Consider the following 18302-nt stretch of genomic DNA (forward strand, 5'->3'; position numbering starts at 1 on the left):
ACTGAACTGTTATGACCTCGTTGAGCCAAGACTGTATCATTCCATGAGACGCTCCTTTGTTGAAACTCCTAGTTATTATCAAAGACAAATTCCTTCCTTATTTAAGCCAGTTTTATTAAGAGACTTTAAAGCACATTGTTATTAAAGTCAAATAATACCAGCCTAATTAATTCAACACTTCATACACGTAATTACTTATAGTATTCACAAAACTCCTGCAAAGCTGGTTTTAAGAGATTCATTATTAAGATGATAAAATGGAAACAGTTTCACTTACTAATTGACAAAAAGAATATTTGATTTCAGTCCTTCAACTCTATGGTGCTCTCAGTATCTCTTCCTTAGCGCTTAAGAGTGGGAAATAGGCTGTACCTTCACTAGTATCACCAACTGTCACAAACACAGTCAACATTAAATGATTCTGTTACAGGGAGGGTGTGCTTCCAAAATCTTTAGAAAGTTTGAAAGAATGAACATTGAAGAACTGCTCTTGAACTTTTAGTTTCAAGGTCACACCAATGTGCAAGAAAGTCAAAGAGTGAACATCAGCTAACTTTTAGCAATATAGCACTATAGTCACAAATGCTTCTTCACAACAATGGCACCATTGGCCATTCCATGGATGCCATGTTGAATCACTGTGAGCCCTCACAACAAAAATGCTTATATATCATCATATTTAATGTTATCCACTTCATTTCTGATGTCTGGATCCCATGCAAATTCATCTAAGAATAGAACCTAGCTGCAAAGGAGTCTGGGAAGTATATATTTTGGACTCTCTAAATGGAGACTATGGTTTCCCTTATAATGGACTGAGTGTGTTTTCTCCACATTTGAAGTGGAAAGGATGGAGTCCTAGAGAGAGGTGTATTTTTAAAAGTTTAAACTTTGAAGGACCATTTCCTCATCCCCATCCTCACCCTGACCAGCTGAGCCAGAATAATGACTTCATAGTAATTTTTCACAGTACACTTGAGGGAAAGTAATGCATTCATTATTGGAATAAAAGTGGTTCATGCATATAAATCTTGCCCTTGGCAAAGCAGATGATCAAAGCCTAAGCCAATGGGAATGATGGCAGGGCCATGATGCTACATTCAAGTTCCATGCAGTGGTATGGAAGGAGCTTACTTTCTTGCAAATGAATTTGTGTCTCATAGATCAGACCTGGTGGGGTATTGGACTTTGAAACAAGGCATTGCTGGTAGCATAGATTAATTAGGCAGATGTTTAATTGTCCTACAATATATTCTTAGCTGTTGAAGGAACGCTGCACTTGCACAGAAAACATTGCAGTAGTGATGAGTGGAAGACAGAACTGCCGACCAGTACAAACGGCACTCTGTGAGTTTGTTTCCAAGCTCTTTGCTTATCATGGCATGTGTTTTACTGTAAGTAACTTCGCCTCTTTCAATCTCAATTTCCACAGGCCTGAAATGCGGAGAAGATAGCATGAGAGGATTAATGAGAAAATATGTGTGGAATAATTTTCACTTCTTGAAAAGCGCTACACTCTGTATTCAGAAATATTGTTATTTGTGATGAGATGGTGTCAGATGAATAAATTTGGGTTCTTTGAATTATTGGCATACCGGAAAAGATAGAAACTAGGTCAATGGAGACCTTTTTCTCAGACTGATTCTATTATGAATAAGGCACAAAAGAAACTTTCTCAGGAGAAAAAATTGTCAACTTCTACAATTATTTCAATAAATAATCGTCTTTCAGAGGGACGTGATTTAAAGCTGGGTGCAGTGTCATCTTCAGGAGAGGTATGTCTCATCTTCCTACGTTTTCAAACTATTCTCTGGCAATGAGAACCACTTGTGCAAATTACTAAACAGACTCCAACCTAGGCTGTGCAGAGAATTCATTCCTGTGTATCTTATTTTAATCTGGTATTTATCAAATTTCCCATCAAAAGAAATACCCATAAATTTCAAGCCCAAGGAGATTGCCACCTTCCCTTCAAATCAGAGCTCTAGATTCAGTCATGGATGGCATCATGCAACAGCAAAAAGCATCTTCTTTCAGGGTGACACTGAAAGGATGGTACCTTCTGCAAAGCAGCTGATAGCTGACAAATAATGTATGAAAGTTTCTGTAAAATTATTAATGCCACTGTGGAAATAGCTATTATTTTATTGTGCAGAGCTATTGAACCCTGGAAGAAAAAAGTAAAAATTTAAAATATAACACTCCTAAAGTGCTATTTGGGTGTCCTTGATCACTTCTTTCTTTCATTCTTTCTTTCTGCCTTTCTTTCTTTCTTCCTTCCTGTCTGTCTTTCTTGCCTTCCTCCTTTCTTCCTTCCTTCTTTATTTCATCAAATTCAGGAATCTGCTTAGGTCTTTCAAGATGTAGATCATATCTGCTTCACTATGCTTAATAAGAACTTTTGAATTTGACTCTTTTTTTTAATATGTCAGTTGGGAATGAACTAGTAACAAATGTATTCAAAACAACTAACTTGAATTCTGAATCAGTGGGTGTTTTGCCCACTACAAAAGTAGTTTTCAAGTGCCACCTTCCTTTGCAAGATGGATTGAACAGAAAAAATCTCTACTGCGCCCTGTAAGAGGCAGGGAGAAGGGAGACAACATTGTACTGCCACCTGACCTCTTTTTTCCTTACAAATGCTCTCATGCTTGCTGGTATCACTTTAAAAATCTATGTGCAATCTATCAAGATGACTCAGCAGTAAGAGTGCTTGGCTTAAAATTCTGATGACCCAAGTTAAAAGCCTAGAATGTATGGTAGAAGGAAAAGTCTGACTCCTAGAAGTTGTATTCTGACCAATATGAGGCACAGACACAGACACACAATAAATTTGGAAAGCTGAAGCATCATGAGACACAATACTATTGGAGCTGCACGGCTGTACAATTCTTCTGACAATTCTTCTGAAAGCATCAGCCACACGTCATCACCCTGGATAAGGAATTCAACAAGTCAGATAATCCTGAAATTCTGGAGTGGGTCATGTGGGTTTTCAAATAAGGGACACGGGGATGTGCTGGACATGTTGTATTGCTTGAAGTCTGGTAGAGAAGCAACACATGGTACAGGACACCGTGATTGTCTTGCAAAGTACTCTCTGCTTGGTCTGGGTATTAGTGGGAAACGTGTACGTACACACACACACACAGGCACACACAGACACAAACAGACACACACACACACACACACACACACACACACACTACAGGAAACTGAAGGAGATATTCTGAGATCAATGAGAAAAGTAACAGGTGAAAAGGCAGAGAAATGTTACGTGCCAGAGCAATGCAGCCGATTGCCAAAGAGACTAGGATTTTAAGATGGCATCCAAAATCTTAAAAGTAGAAGAGGTCAGTTAGTTGCTGGAGGTGGCAGTCAGAGCAAAGCAGCAAGGAGACCGTGCAGCCAAGAATAAGAATCAATACAGATGCTATTCTAGGCTGCGAATGACTGTGTCCAAGACAAGGAGTCTCAGAACACTGAGGCTTCTCCTTAGATCTGTAACTGTAATGGCAAGTGACCCCTAAGTCAGAGATATCTCATTGTGGGCACAAAGGGGCCGTGACTTTCTTATTTCTAAACTCCAAGTTAGATTAATGGCCTTCATTTTAGGAGAAGGAAGCATGGAAATTGTATCTGCAAAACGTGAATGTACAGAAGAGAATTCATGGCAAGAGATGTTCTTGAGTACAACTACAGTCAAAGAAATATGTTCATAATATGTCATCGCTCAAATGTATGGCCACCAAACTGAGGGGTGGTTATGCTTTTAGTAGAGTACCACATTAATCAATCCACTTGATGAGCTCTCTAGGAATTCATTCTTTCTGAATGTTATCTCTGTTTCCAAGGAGCCAAAGAAATACTGTGTAGAGAAATAAAAAGCCAGGCTTTTAAGAAACTGAGGCAGCTGGGAACTGAGAGAGGACCTTGAAGGGGATATATCGAGAAGGGTTTGGGTAAAGCTTCCCTGGGTGTGGTTTGTCTTTTTTTAACCAGTGAATCTTAAACTGGGATAAGAATTCTGGAAAATCCTGTGATGTTCTTTGCTATGCTCAGGAGGACACTTATGATTTGCATACAAAATATTGAATTTTTAAAAAATCTTACTTTGAATTCCAATGCTATTTGTAGAATGTGATATGGCACATTAATGTGGTAGAAGGAAAAAAGCTCAGGATGATAAACCTCATGGAGGATGAAGAATAACGAGAGAGAGAGAGAGAGAGAGAGAGAGAGAGAGAGAGAGAGAGTACTCCAAATGTGTTTCTTCTTGAGCAAGGACAGGATTATAAGTATGCAGACTGTAGACAGGAGGAACAATGCAAAAATTCATTTCTGTACTCCCACTTACATGCAGCAAACTAGTTTACCAACAGGCTAGCCAACACCAACTCTCTGTAATTAAAATGTCAGTTTTCTGGCATCGTTTCTGGCACTTCTGGTGTTGTTTTCTCTGGAGCAGCAAAAAGTCCAAAGAGTTAACAAAATAATGTATAAGGTATGAATACATTAACCACAATAAGTTTGCATCACAATAGAAATGTAATCTACTGGAAGGTTGGGGACACTTGAGAGTTATGAGACACTTTGTTGTTGTTTTTTGTTTGTTTTGGTTTTTGTTTTTGTCTTTTGTTTTTTGGTTTTTTTTTTTTTTTTTTTGGTTTTTACGAGACAGGGTTTCTCTGTATTTTTTTGGAGGCTGTCGGTCCAGCCCAGCCTCAAACTCACAGAGATCCGCCTGCCTCTGCCTCCAGAGGGCTGGGATTAAAGGCGTGCGCCACCACCGCCCGGCGAGACACTTTGTTTTAAGTGTTTGTTTCATTTTTGCCAAGGATATATATCTGTGTTTATGAAGGTAAACAAAGGCTTCATGGAGAAGCAAAGTTGCCTTGGATTGGGGAAGGAATTTAAGGCAAGGTATCAGGTAGGTACAATATATTGCTCCCAAACTTATTTTCTTCATTTTGAACTGTTCTTATATTAGGTATTTAAATATTAATGGTGTATTTAATTACATCCCTACTCATAGTTCGTTTCCAATAATTTTCTCTGAGCCAAGTATTACATAAAACTTTTGTAATTATAATGCTAGATATCTGTGTGCTTTTAAAAGTGGAAAAACATCCACTAGGTGGATTTGTGGGGTCAAATTGTTTATGTTTGAAGAGATCTAGTGAATTTTCTCTCCGTCATGGAAGTGGCTGTGCTGGCTCCTCCTTGCTGTGAGGATGGCCGTCTGCTTTCTCTCCCTTTTCTCACCAGAGTGCCATGACAGCTACGGGTCGGCAATGGTTTCACTGAGGAGAAAAGCTTGGACTCATGTTATTTTCCTTCTTTTGAGGTGTGGTTACTACAGTTGACTGCGGCATTTTGGGAACTCGTGGGTCTACTAAGATTACCTTGCTGCTTTTCCTGTAAGAAAGGATTTCAACTTTTTGCTTGACGGAGGGCTCTCCCATTGTGTTCCATATGCTGCAACTTTTAACACAGTACACTCTTAGCATAAGACTTTTCCTTTTCTTGCCTTAGAAAAAATAATGTTCTCTCAAAGCAGATTTTATCAGGCACCTGTTTTTCAAACTTCCAGGTGACATTTCTTTCTATAGTTTTTCACCTATACACATGCATGGTTCCTTTAAGATATGCTTCATGAAAGCAATTAAATTCTATTTTAATCCTAATAGCGTATTTCATAATAGCCTCACAGTTTTGGCAAAAGAGCCAGTTTCGTGTCGCAGAAAGTATTCTGTACCTAACACATTTTTTTTTGTACTGTATCCCTTCTTATAGTAGATAATTAATAACACTGCAACACTTGGGATTGGGGCTTGTTTTAGATCTTAAGCTTTTCGTTTGACTAAAACTTCTCATGCAGCTTCAATCAGAACATGTGGGCAGGGGAGAGAGCTGGATTTGTGGCCTATAAACAAGTGGCCTTCCTTCTCTCTGTATGCCAAGGTCAGTCTAGGAGCTCTCGTCAGCAGACCATCGGCTCCGTCCCTGCCTGTCTTTTGAGGAAGCACACAACATCACAGTGCACATCTGTGACATTTCCAGCTCCTGGTCACAGAGGCAGAGACACTGAGCAGCCTCCAGGCTATCTTCTTGTCCTTCCAGAGACAACCTTTATGGTAGCTATGCAGTTCAGAGACTGACGCACTCCGATGCTTCATCAACAGCCTACAGTAAAAAGACATTTCACTTTCTTCTCTTATTTTTCTGGTAATTTTTTTTATAATAGCTGAGAAAAGTGAAATTCGGTCATTCTAACCCACCATCTTAAAGATGAATGTTTTATAGTGTTCTCTTTAAGGAAATATCTTTGACCATATTTTATTTCATGGTAATTGATTGAATAAGATTATCTACTCTTCTTGAGTCAATTTGAACTTTTTCTCTAAACTATGCAGTCCATTGATATTCTGTATTTTAAAGCACATGTTATTCTTTCATTAGAAGTTATTCTCAACATCTGTAACTATTTCTTTATCAGCTTTACTTCAACTAATATACAAAGTAAGCTGATATTGATTATTCAACGTTTTAAAATATTTGTGCAATTCACTCCTTTCTTTACAAATCCTTTTGTTTTACTTATGCTTTGCATATTATTTTTCTAAATATACCAATTTATTTTAAACTATGTTTTCTTCAAATCGGTGTTGCATGTGTTAGAAACAACTAAGAATATTGCTTTTATTATGCTCACAGTAAAATTTTCACTTTACTGGGGGTATTTCTAACACTGACTTTGATTATCTATTTAATGCTACAGTTTTAATTTTGTGTTTCATGTATCTTTAAAATTCCACGGGAATAACTTAATATTTTGCCTTCTATTGTTTTTACTTTAATATGTGTGTATACTCACTAGTGGATTATATACATGAGTGAGGCTGGAAGTGAACTAGAGTTACAGGTAAGCTGCCTACCATGGGTTCTGCACACTGAACTCAGGTCTTCAGAGCACTAGTACATACATGATGGATAGCAGTACTCGTTCATACATGATGGACAGCAGTACATGATGGACAGCAGTACTCATGGACAGCAGTACTCATTCATTCATGATGGATAGCAGTACATAATGGACAGCTGTACTCATGGACAGCAGTACTCATTCATACATGATAGATAGCAGTACTCATTCATACATGATGGACAGCAGTAGTAGTTCACACATGATTGAGAGCAGTACTAATTCATACATGATGGACAACAGTAGTAGTTCATACATGATGGACAGCAGTACTCACCCATTCATGATGGATAGCAGTATTCATTCATAAATGATGTATAGCAGTAGTAGTTCATACATGATGGACAGCAGTACTAGCTCATATATGATGGACAATAGTAGTAGTGCATACATGATGGACAACAGTACTCATTCATACGTGATAGGCAACCCTGCAGCCTCCTCAGTTTTCACCTCTGAATTAATTGCATTACAGCTTAAGGATGTATATTCTTATGGCCGCTTGTCGATTTTGTTTGCTTTTGGTTTCATTTTGATTGAAAAGAATGATTAATATGTGGTAAACCTTTCCTAATTATTTCACTAATAATGTTAGCAAATAATACAGATTCTCATTTTAGCCTTACCTATCTCTGTGTATAACAAATAGAAGTGGTGCATTATATTTTTAAATCTTCTACACCCTTGGTTTCTAAGAAAGAGGCAACAAAATGCTATGAAAAACAAGTGGAAGAAGAAAGGTCCATCTAGACCATATGAAAAATGTAGAGGAGATGTTAGCCAAGCCCAAGCTGAGTGTGGAAGTCCCTCCCGGGTCTCGTCCAGACACAGTTCCCTCAATGGAGCTGCTCAGAGGATCCCATTTCCAGATGCTGCACTCATCACTACATACACCAACTTCTTATTCCCATGACTCTGTTTTACTTTTCCATGGCATTTAGCATTGTCCAAGTTGCTGAACGCTTCAGTTGCATTCTACGGTCATTGTTGACTATCTATTTTTCTCCACGATAGTGTGACCTCTACAAGTCCCATTGTATTTGTTTCTTTGGGTCATGGGTAAAGCCCAGTAATTATAAATACAAAGTCTCTGGATTACTTTGGAAACACAGATGCAAGCACAGAAATCTGGAAGTTCATCCAGCAAATCACTGACCATGAATTCTGGTTGCAAATATGAAACTGAAATCTTCTGCTTTGGTGAGATGCTTTTTACAGCAGGAATGATTTTTATATTTTAAGTTCTATAGGGTGCATGTAATTAGAACGTGTTAAAAATTATGTTTGGAATGACAAAGAATGAAAGAAAGTGAAAGAGAGAAAGAAAGATGAAAACCCTCTGGAAGATTTAAATGTTTCCACAGAGTAGTAAAGCAGCCTTACTACACAAGAAAGTGACACCAAGTCCTTGAATTAGATGCCATGTAGAGTTATAAGTCAGAGAGCCAGATACACAGATGAGGTGAACTGTAGAGCTAATGTAAGAATGTATGATCTGACAAGTGAGGCAGTTCAACCCAGGAAAGACCAGGATTGTGGAACAGGAGTTAAGCTGATGAAGAGAAAGGTAAAATTATAACAATTTCCATCAGGACTAGTTCTTTCCCTCATCACGATGACAAAAATAACCAGCAGGAAGAAAAGCAGCTATTTTAGAGGGTTCCAGTCAATCACAAATATGAAGGCTCCATGGTGGGATCATGTAATGGAGGGTGTTTCAACACAGCTAGCCATGAAACAGAGGGTGCCGGCGAGACGCAGAATTCACAACAATCTGCAGTGGCCTGCTTCTTTCTCTCCGCCAGGGTCCACATCCTAAAGGATGAACAAACATTCAAGTCAGTGCCACCAAATGGCAACCTCCAAAACATGACCCTAGCAAACCGTCTATGAAAAGAGAAAGTGTAAACAGACCTGTGGCGATGGGAACACTGTATGTCACCACGGAAAACACCCAAAACAAATGTTAAGTCCAGTACTATCCTGGGGGAAAAGACTCAAATATGAAGGATAGTGGGATGAGAGCCATCTTACTTTAAGGTCACAGACAAGCAAAAGGCAAGCACTGCACTCCAGAAATGGGCTAAGCTCTTAAAACAAAGGGTGGGTTCCACCACAGAGTGCCAGTTTTGCTTTCCAAAAGGGATGATAAGCCAACTGCAAATGATGACTCTGTTCCCAAGTGACCTCACAGGTAAAGTCATCAGAAACTTGTGTCACACACAGAATCCCGAAAAGTTCCTGAGATCCTGGGAGCCGTGGCCTTTGTATAAAGGGAGACTTCCCATGTTTATTTTTATTGCTGTCTAAACACAAATCAAGAATACTGCTTCAAGGGAAGACCCACACAAAATAAACTGGGACAAGAGCTTATTCAATTGGCCAGAACAGGAGAGACTCTCTCTATATATATATCTTCTTTGTCAATAATAATTAGCCCCTTCTGAAAAAGGTGTTGTAGATACACAGTCAAAATGACCCTTTAAGGGAAGATACAATTTGGCTTCCAGAAATCCATTACCAAAAAATAACTGCTTGTGGAGGAAAACACAGCAAAGCCTCCTCACATATGGAAGTGAGAACCACAGGAAACCGCATCCCCAGCCTAGATTTGGTCTTCTAAAAGAAACCGCCACACTGTGCATTAACCAGAATTTTCTCAATGTGAAGACACCTTGAGATGGCTAAATACAAAATTAGAAATAAAAACTATTTGCTCCTTATCTCCTCTCTAAATCCTCCACACCCCCACTACCTTCTAAATAAACTGCAGAAGAGAAAATTTAGCCATCCTGTAAGACCCATTTTCCTGCCTCGGTTTAATATGAAACCAGAAAATAATATAGCTTCTGTTTATAAACCAGACTGGGGCCAGCCTGCTGTGTCAACATAGCAAAATCAATCCGTGAGTCCCAACCCTGAGCAGTAGCCTTTGGGCTGCTTCAGAAATCAATCCGAGAAGAATTGAAGGGTAGTGCTCCAAGGCCTGAGAACACATGCCTGTGTCCCCTTGGGGACCTCACCACTTTGGCTTTAAGTGGGGATTACAAGGAGAAATTGTCCTGACCAGCATGCATTTTCTTTAAGGATGAGTGTCATCTTTTTCTTATTGATATCACGGAGGACCTATTGCAGGCTTGAACTGAGCTGAGACCATACGTGCAAATCTCAGTAAATGTCCACAGTAGCCTCTGGGGGTAGATACTGTTCATATACCAACCATCTACTTAAAAATAGCACAGAAGGAGACCTGCTGACAATCGTGATGTAGTGATGGGTGTGGGTGACATAAACATCTGTAAACCCTATAGTATGATGTGAGTATATCATTCCATTATGAGAATGTCACAACTCCTGCATATAGGACCAAGGTTTGTTGCCTATATTTATAAGTGAGGAAAATGCTGAAGTTCAGTAAATGAAAAAGAAAAAAAAACAGAAAAAGAGGCTGTGATTTCTACAAAACCTTAACTGGCTGCTTTGGAAATGCTTGGTAAGACTCAAAATAGACATAGGTTACCATTTCTATTCTCCCTAAAAGAGTTCCCCTGAAATGTGGATAAGGCATTCATGGTTTGGAAAAATAGTAACAATCTGGAGAATTTCTGTGCTGTGACTGCTTTACCAAGGATCTAAAACTTCTTGCTCCATGCACGCGAAATCAAATCTGCAAATGACTGGGGAGTTACCATAAGGAAGGCTGATATAAGAAGACATTGTAGAACTCAGTAGGGGATGCTCCAGATTGAAATACGTAGAGAGTACATGTAGACAGCAACAGCTCCATGCCTATTTATGTTTAATATGAAACTTCAATATTTATTACTTTCTATCTTTTGTGTTGTTTGCTTTGTCACGTGTGTGTGTGTGTATGTGTGCGCACACGGTTAATTCACCAAGTAACTACGATCCTAATCCATAGGTCAGGAGGATTTTTCTTTCTCCTCTTCCTGTTATTGGCAGATGCTTCTCTAGCTCAAACTTTGTCAAAACTGATGTCTCTCTCTCAGGGAAGAACAGCAGCTTACACGGAGTTCCTGATCAGTGCTTTGGGGGGGTATATTGCAGCTTCTAGACACATACTGTGTCCTAATGTGTTTACCATTACTCCTAATACATAAATATAGAGCACAGGATGCCACTTTGTTGCTTGTCCCTCCAGGTCCTGCAGGATGCTGTTTTGTTGCTAGAGTTTCTTATTCCACCAGGTCCTGCCACCCTATTTTCAGCCCCAAATAAACACATGGACACTATATTAATTATAGAACTGTTGGCTGATGGATAGGGCTTCTTATTGGCTAGCTTTGTCTTAATTGCTAGCCCATTTCTATTAATCTAAATATTTCCACATGGTCTTGGCTTACCAGAGAATGTCAGAACCTTTGGTGGCTACATGGTGTCTCTCCTGGTGGGCTCTCCATACCTACCTTTCCCAGAATCTATTGGAGAAACAGTGTTTTATTCATCAACCAATATGAGAAACACATATACAGAAATACATCATCCATCATTATTCATCAAAATCCATCACCTAATTTCTCAAAATTGGCAATTGTATCTAAGCTAGTATTCTTCATTCAGCCATTTACTCAACTCAATAATTAAAAAACTTAAACTATCACTATATATATATATATGTATATGCATATATTCTACTGCATAGAATACCTAAAACAAATAAACTAATTTGGAACATTCCCAAGTATCCTGAGAATCATCCATGCAAAATGTATCCGATCTCTTTTGAATCATCTCATACAGTCTAAGTGCATGATAATAATTCCGTGATTTGTGCTGTACAAACATGACGAAGTCCATTTTCCCATCCTTTAGTAGCCCTCACCCTCACAGATTGCATAAGTTTGGTGGTTTACAGGAACAAAACCATCTTCCAGAATTCTGCCAATTAGTCACAGGTTTTCACATCCATTGTGGCCCCCTGTAGCACAGTGGACAGTGGACAGTGGCTCCCATTGACTATTCCTATGCTTACCTCACTGGTCCCCATGACACCCTGCTGCCCTTCAAGGATAAATTGCCTACAGGGTCATCAGGCTAGTGTGGCACTAAAGCTTTAGTGTAAACCCTTTCAGTCTCCCACATCTGTGGGTACTCACCAGGGAACAGAATATGATGCTTCAGGACCCATCACCTGTTTCAAGGTATTATTTTCTTTTCTTCTCTTTTCTCCTCACCTCCACAGAAGAACAGTCTTTCCAATATCATATTTCTGGGGTTTGATTTAAAAATTATTGGTATGAACCTCAGCCCACAAATTCAAGAAAGTAAGAATATAAAGTCCTTAGTATTTCAAAAATCTATTTTTTTCTCAACTGATTTCTCAGAGATTAGGTTCCACTCATGATTTCAAGACTTTCTCTTTTTCTGTGGCTTTGGAGGCCTTTGATCAGACCATGTATTATTCATCTGCATGCACACAAACACACACACACCAAACACACACACACATATTGTTTTGGCCTGCTGGCTCATGTCTGTGTTTAGGCACATTTCAGTCATTTACAATTTTCTTCCCTGAGCTTGTGGATGAATTGTAACTTCTCAGCTATACCTCTTAAGGATTTCCCACCGTATTAATGATGTCTCAGGCTTACTTCCTGCTGCACAGGGGCTTCTGTAACCCGCCTCATTTTCACTGTATAGGCTGGGATCATCTCTCTAGTCTAATGGGTCTTCATCCACGTATGTCTACTACTTCTGGGCAAGATATTTTCTCTGATATACCAAGTCTTTCCTTTATGCAAGTTTGGAGTAACACAAAAACTAACAAAAACCCAATAGATTACAAAAACCCAATAGATTATCCACTTTCTACAATCTAATTTTCTATACCCATTCTCTGAGCTCAAAAAGAAGAAAAGAAATAGATAATTGGGTACATTTTGGATTAATACTATAAATTATCGCTCTGCATAGAACTAGAAACATAAAAATATAATTTCAGACCCATTAATCACATTAAGGCTATATGCTTTGCCCTTTATTCTCTACACCGAGCTATTATCCTAAAGTGTTGCAGACAATATCTCCTACATACCTGGTCTTTCCACAATTATGTGTCCCACCTTGTTCCTTTCTTCTTTGTATGACAATTTCAGAAGGACTTTGTCATATATCCTATTGTAAGAGAAAATTATTATCTAAAGTTGAACATGGCTTTCTGGCCACAGATTTAGTCTCCAATGAGGATGTTTACATTAAATATAAATATAAATTTAACTTATCAGCTGATATGCATAGGTATGCCTTAATAGTAATATGTCTATTACCAAAGGGCGTAGTTGAGGGGATAGTGTTATTAACCAGTGATTAGAAAGTGAACCTCTACCACAGAAAATCTAGGGACCAGACAAAATGGGTCTGACTTGGAATCTAGTGTTTTATTTCAAGTTGTTTTTCATTTAGCCCTCTGCATACATAAGGCAAGTGTACATGAGTCCCATCAAGGTTGGGCTGGAAGATAGAAATTACTGCATGTGTCTTTATTTCCTAAACAATACAGTAAAACATTTCTGTAGCATTTATATTGTACCAGGTATTGTAATTAATACAGAGAGAACCTAAAATAAGTAGGAGGATGTATATGGTTTTATGCTGTTAGCATATACCATGCCATTTTATGTAAGGGGCTTTGAGAATCATATTTGGGGTCTGTGGGGCTCTGGAACCTAAAAGAGGTGACTGTGTGTTATGATGGGAGGCACAAATATCCCAAGATAAACATGCATTTTCTCTTGTGTTTGTGGTTCTTCATGTTCTCACATATTGTAACTTCATGTGGATCTATGTCCTATCATGTGCTGTTTCAGAGAGCAAAAAAAAAAAAAAAAGGATCAGAAGCCTTCTAGAAAGTAATGCTTCTATTCAGTGAGAACGATCTTCACCATCTTCACTGTGAGATGCTCTCCCCGATGCTCTGAAAGACACCAATTGAGAAAGAGAAAAGAAGGAAATGTAAATGTTAGATCACAGTTAAATGGCTGTGTTTCTTGCAATTTAAGCTAATAGTTATTCATTATTCAGTCAACTATTTGGTACAAACAGATAAATATTCTCCCACTTGTTAGTCCCTGGAGGCTTCCTTAATCCTATCTGAATTTACTTTCTGTGAATTTCCTAGTAATCAGAAGTTATAGGTTGGATACATCTTATACTAGGGACACCCATGGTGTAACTGCTTCATTTTTTCTTTTCATTTCAAAGGAAATGGTCCATCCAAAGTGAAAATTGTTGTGTGTGTTTTTTTCCTCTTTTTGGTGACAGAGAATATTTTCCTCTTTGCTTGTCTGGTTATTGTTGAAGTTGTTTTAATCAGATAGTTATTTCAAACAGAAGCAATCAGGTTTCTTTTTTCATTGCTGTCTCCCTCCCCTGCCTTCCTCTTCAATACATGCTGTTAAGAAAATACCCTTGTTAGTGAAGTGATTCATCTACTTTCCTGTGTAGCTGAAGCATCTGGGAAGATCATCATGCAGGATCTTTTCAGACGGCCCCCGCAACGATAAACCAGCATCAGAGGTCTAGCAGAGTTCCAGAATTGTAGGTGCTTTCTGAGGGCTGAGGCAGCTTCAAGAAGTGGAGAATGAGTTTATGATTTTCAGGGAGAATGAAAAAGGACTTTTCAGTTCCAAGCTCCACACCTGACAGCATTCTCTGCTTCATTTTCCCAGGCAACATATTAAAGTCCTGCTGGGACAGAGGTGACTCCAGGTCTCCATGGGAGGGAACAGCATGGCCACATGCTGCCACTCATTGGCAGGCACCTGATCACTCCATGGAGACCAAAACTCTGGAAACAGGATGCAAGGCTATAAAACTTGACTGCAGGAAAGATGAATGAAGAAAGACAGTATCCGTGTTTTCCCAACACAACTGGACACATGTAGATATGTGCACAGTGGTTATGACATCACTTGCAAGTCCTGCCCAAGCTTAAGCCAGACGACTATTCCTGCATAGTGTGCATGCAGGCCTAGCCTTAACTTGAGGAGATATTGACGTTTGATAGCTCCTGGTAAAGGATGATCTTTTTTTAAAATTATTGATTGATGATTTCTGATACATCAAGAATACAACACAAGCTGACTTAGAGAGAGAGGTGGGAGACACAAAGTTGGTTAAGGATGGATAGATCTGGAAGGTCTTAGGGAAATATGATCAACACACATTGTATGAATTCTCAAGGAATTAGCAAAAAAAGTAATTTTTAAAAAATAAAGACAGTAGAAAATGGTCACAAATCAGTTTAAATCTGCATTAAAACACTTTCTCAAATGCTGTTTGACCTATTTCCTATACAGATAATGGGTGGGCTGTAAACATGGGTTGTCCCAAAACAGAAGACGGAAGTTCGTAAGCCCAGCCAAATATTAGAATAAATTAATCCCGACCCATTTTAAATAAAGGATATATCATGCCATGACTTCTTTATCACGGGCAACGTTTTCTGCTTTCAATCGAAGTCAGTGCAGCCCGAGAGATGATGACCGCATTTCATTTTCAGATATGTCTACTTTCCTTGTGTTGGTTGAGTGAAAAGGCAGTGTCAGAAAGAGAAGCCCACTGTGAAGAGATTGTACCATTGCCTCCGTACTTCTTCTTGGGAGAAATCAAAGGAGATGATTTTTGCCAGAAAGTCAAATATTCCAAATGTGGGTTCAACTTGCTAAAAGTTATAATGTAGGATTTTCTGTTCAAAAACATTCCCAGATCACATATGAAGAGCTTATTATGAAACTATGAACTGACTGCCCTTGAAACTCCTTGAATGCACTCACGCCTGAGAAATATAGGCAATTTGTTCATCAGAACGAACTCTGTGGGAAAGTGGGGGACATAACCCAGGTGTAGAAGACTCAGTCAAAACTTAATTGAAAGGACAAGATTAAAGAAAGTGGGTAAGGCACACTATAGGAACATCTCACAGTGAATAAAGTTCTTTAGAAGAATCTGACCACGTCCTTTTAGAGATGACAGCTGCTGTATTATATGTAAGGGAGAAGCATAAGAAAAACCAAAGACCAAGAAATAGAGGGGTGGAGTGAGCGCAAAGGGGAGGGGGATGGATCTGATGCTGTACCAGGAACACATCAAAGATGAATATAGCCCCTCTTTCATACATGTTTTGTCATCTTTGGATAGGAAGTAGGTATAGATCCATTAAAATAGTCCAAACAACACTCCGTCATCACTCATATGCCCACAGGCCATCCCACATGGAGATTCTCTACTCAAGTGATTCTAAGTTGTGTCAATTTGATAGTTAAACACCATCGCACTCCCTAACCAAAACAGTAGTGTGAGCATATGAAACTGCCTTCGGGCATATAAGATCCAACCCAAATTGGCAACAAACAAGTGTTACTCACATGCCAACACACAACAAATCCACCATGTGCGGCACCAGACCCAGCCAAAGTTGTGAGCCCAGTACTCCCTGTACCTTTGTTAAAAGCTTTCCCAGAAAATAAAATAATCCTGTCTCCTCCATTTTAAATATGCTTCCCAGGAGCCTTCAGGTTCCCTGGAATTTCTATTAATAATTCCATTTATCCTAGTAATACAATATGTGTCAAACATCACAGTGTCTGGGAGAGATTAATAGCCTCAGTCTGTCTTGACATGAGAAAAGAAAAGATTGATGAAAAATCTCTGGAAAGAGATTTTGATGCCAAATTAAGATTTCAAGGTGAATTATAAAGAACAGTTTAAGAGCTGGCACATTGCCCCGTGAAGTTCTCTCTGAGAGCCACACCCTAGTCACCTTGTGCTCTGCCTTTAGTTTGTGTCCTGAGTTCTCAACACTAGAGGGTTCTTCACGTGTACAAAGCTTGCCTTGATACCATCTCCAGGCTTTGCAATGTGATATACTCCTCTCACCCATGCCCTCACTCTTCTGCCTTAGGTTTTGAGACATACTGTTTTACATTCATATAGCAAACCTTCTAATTCCATTCCAGCTTCTTTTCCTAAGGCTCCACTAAGTCGGCCTCTTGTTCAGGAGTCTCTATTTTGAGAAACTCTTCTTTACTCTGTCAGAGCTGCCAACTTGAAAAGTGTAGACTCTGACACCAGGCTGCCTGAAGCTCTGATTCACTACCCAGAATATTGTGAGTATATGGTGACTATAAGATAAAAACATGAATCACATACTAATTTTGTGCATGATATCTGTCACACTGTACCAGACACAGTAAGAAATCAACGCAATGGCGCTTTGTTTACAGTATAAGGTATACTTCCAAAAATCAGGGATGAAGTGTGGGAACAAAGGAAGTAAGGATGCAAAGCAAGAAGATTCCAGGGAAACCACAGCAAAGAGGAAGAGATGGGCTTGGAACAAACTAATAAATGTTAGCAACTCTTGTTTGCATAGGTGCCTGCCAAGGCCTATACCTGATTTTACGTTTATGACTTCATATTGTGTTTTGTAGATGAAGCACCATAAATTTTATATCCTTAAAGCCCACCACAAAAATGAAATCCTACTCTTACAAAAGACAATGGCAATAATATTTATTAACATTGCCACTCAGCAAGTGTGCATGAGATCTTTAAGATTTTTGCTGGTGTTGGATATCCAAAGTCAAATGTGAAAGGGTAATAACCATTTTATTTATTGGCATTTTATGAACAGTTCAAGTGGGCACATTACATTAACTAGCCAAAGCACCCATTACCTCTTCAGCTGATCCTCAGGAATAAGTTAGTGTGGTGTCTTGAATGAGAAATTTTCCCATAGCCTAATAAGGTGGAACCTAGTTGGAGGATATATGTCACCGGGTACAGGCTTCAGACTGTATAGTCTTCTCCTATTTCTCTCTCTCTCTCTCTCTCTCTCTCTCTCTCTCTCTCTCTCTCTCTCTCTCTCTCTCTCTCTAATTGTGGTATAGTGTGTGTGTGTGTGTGTAAGTGTATATATCCTGTATATGCATAAAATGTGATCACACTAATTGCCTTCTCCCATTAAGGACTCTGGTCTTCTGCAACCATGAGATAAAATGGACCTTTTCTTCAAGAGTTGCTTTTGATCATGGCATTTTTGTCACAACAATAGAAAAATTAACAACAGAGCTTCACAACAGCAGGATCAAGCTGCCCTCCACCTCACTGAAGAGGCAATGTGCTAAGACACAGAGCCGTTGAAAACCCATGGAAGAAACAGAACCAGGTAACTCCTTCATAGATCCAACTCAAAGACCCAAACCCATGAGTAATACAGTAAACAACAAAAGGTATTGTGTAAGAAAACAAATATTATGTACCTTGAGATAAGAAAAATGGGATTTCTGGGGTT

General features: G+C 39.0%; 1 long non-coding RNA gene across 1 annotated transcript; it reads right to left on the reverse strand.

Annotated features, from left to right (window-relative positions):
* Positions 1-11374: 11374 nt before the first annotated feature.
* Positions 11375-17185, reverse strand: LOC121142288. Its single transcript, XR_005879267.1, has 3 exons — positions 13044-17185; positions 12103-12215; positions 11375-11424 (listed from the first exon to the last, which is right to left on the reverse strand). It is a non-coding gene; the product is annotated as an uncharacterized LOC121142288 (long non-coding RNA).
* Positions 17186-18302: the final 1117 nt, after the last annotated feature.

Source organism: Mesocricetus auratus, unplaced genomic scaffold, assembly GCF_017639785.1.
Source record: "Mesocricetus auratus isolate SY011 unplaced genomic scaffold, BCM_Maur_2.0 Super-Scaffold_100009, whole genome shotgun sequence".
Taxonomy (NCBI): Eukaryota; Metazoa; Chordata; class Mammalia; order Rodentia; family Cricetidae; genus Mesocricetus; species Mesocricetus auratus.